The sequence below is a fragment of the Propithecus coquereli genome, unplaced genomic scaffold (genome assembly GCF_000956105.1).
Source record: "Propithecus coquereli isolate 6110/MARCELLA unplaced genomic scaffold, Pcoq_1.0 Scaffold175, whole genome shotgun sequence".
NCBI lineage: Eukaryota > Metazoa > Chordata > Mammalia > Primates > Indriidae > Propithecus > Propithecus coquereli.
In genome coordinates, this window is record NW_012142190.1 from 3,810,500 (window position 1) to 3,812,957 (window position 2,458).

The window sequence follows — 2,458 nt, forward strand, 5'->3', positions numbered from 1 at the left end:
TGACTATAGTAGTTTTTGTATTCAAGAAATGATTTAAAGTCTCTCAAAAAAAAAGATGGAGAAGGCAAAGTAAATCAATTTATATAATCAAACCACATCAACATCAAACATGAACAAACATCTATGAAGAATATCTTCTTAAATATATAAATCATAACTATAGTGTATAAGTTTAGCTTAGAAAGACTTTTCCCTCCCAGAAAGCATAGACTATTCATGCATCTTTTTCAAATGTCCTGAATTACCTCAAACTATGAAGCTTTACATTAGGGACTTTAAAAAAATCGATCCTCAGAATGTCAAAATTAGGACCTTGAATAAGTCAAACACCTAATTAAAAAAAAAAATCAGGCCGGGCGTGGTGGCTCACGCCTGTAATCCTAGCACTCTGGGAGGCTGAGGCCAGAGTATCGCTTGAGCTCAGGAAGTTGAGACCAGCCTGAGCAAGAACGAGACCCCATCTCTACTAAAAATAGAAAAAATCAGCCAGATGTGGTGGCGCGTGCTTGTAGTCCCAGCTACTCATGAGGCTTAGGCAGGAGGATCACTTGAGCCCAGGAGTTTGAGGTTACTGCAAGCTAGGCTGATGCCACGGCACTCTAGCCCGGGCAACAGAGCGAGACACTGTCTCAAAAAAAAAAAAATCGTATCTGGGCTCAGTGACCACTATTATTTTTTCAAAACAATAGCTATCTTTTGGAGAACTTATTATATGCCAAACTTTTTATTTTTTTTAAATAGATAGATGGAGTTTTGCTATGTTGCACAGGCTAGTCACAAACTCCTGGGCTCAAGCAATCCTCCCACCTCAGCCTCTCAAGTAGCTAGGACTACAGGCATGTGCCACTGAGGCTGGCTCCAAACATTTTATATACATCTATGCCCTCATTTAATCCTCAAAACAACCCTGATAATTTGATATTACACAAATCTGGGAAGAAAAATAATTTTAGAAGTTAGGCCAACTGATTTACGTAGGTATTAATGGTAGAGCAAATATAAGGCATCTACCTAAGCCCCAAACTAATGGCCTACAGTGATCCCTGCCTCCTGGTATTCACATTCCTGTATAATATCATTCCCTGGAGTGTGCTTGGTTTAGTCACCAGCTTCTAGGAACAGAATATGACACAAGTGATGTCACTTCTGAGATTGCAAGAAAAATCGGTGCCTTCTGTCTCAGACTTGGGCTTTCGTGCTTTCTCTCTCACTTTGACAGAAACCAGCAGCCTTGCAAATGGAGAGAGGCCCAAGTAGCAAAGAACTGAGGGAGGCCTCCACCCAGCAAGGAACTGAGGCCTTCAATCCAATGTAGCTCACAAGGAACTGAGTTCTGTCAACAACCTTGTGAGAGCTCTCAGAAGCAGACCCTCCCCAAATCAAGCTTTGAGACCAGAACACAGCCCTGGCCCACACCTTGGTCACAGCATTGTCAGCCCTTGAACCAGAGGCACCCAACTAACCTAACCATACCCAGATTCTACCTACAGAACCTGTGATGCAACAAATGTTGCTTTTAACTAAGTTTTAGGGTAACAGCATATGATCATGAATAACTAATGTACTCTGTGCTTATTATTTCTCACTTAAGTAAGGAACAGGTGAAACCTGTTCCCAAAGACAGGCCTACAAGAGAGTTCATTCCCATGGTTTATTTTTTAAATTTTCTAAGAACTGCACATTGTTTTCTTTAATACATCCATGTGCATTTAAAAGTGGTTTTCAAAAACACAAAAAAAATCTGAGCAAAACTAACACTTCATGAACCCTTTACCTCCTTACTGAGTGTCTTTGTATACCCCTACCCTGAAACCACTTTACTGGGGCACTGTCTAAACAGTCCTTGAATTAGGAATAGAGAGCTATATAAAGAAATAAATCTTTCCTCTAGAGTTTAAATTGAGATCTCCCTCCTCGAAAAGTAGGGACAGGAAAAAAGAAATCTCTGCCCATTTCTCTTTAAACTATGACACATTTATTAGTTTCTATGGTTGCCACAACAAATTACCACAAACTTGGTGGCTTAAAACAACAGTAATTTATCTTACAGTTCTGAAAGTCAGTAGTATGAAATCAGTTTCACTGGACTAAAAACAAACTATAGGTAGGCCCGTATTCCTTCTGGAGGCTCTATAGAATGTTTCCTTGCCTTTTCCAGCTTCTGAAGGCTAGCTGCACACCTTGGCATACAGGCCCCTCTGCTGTCGTCAAAGCCAACAGAGTCGCATCTTCTCCTTTCTGACCTCCGCTTTTGGTCCTATGTCGCTGACTCAGATACTTCTGCCTACCCCTTATTAAGAACCCTTGTGATTACATTGGGCCCACTCAGATAATCCAAGATAGTCTCTCCATCCCATAATCTTTAACCTAATCAAATCTGCAGAGTCTCTTTTACTATGCAGGGTAACATACACACAGGTTTTAGGGATTAGGACACGGACATCTTGGGGGGACATTA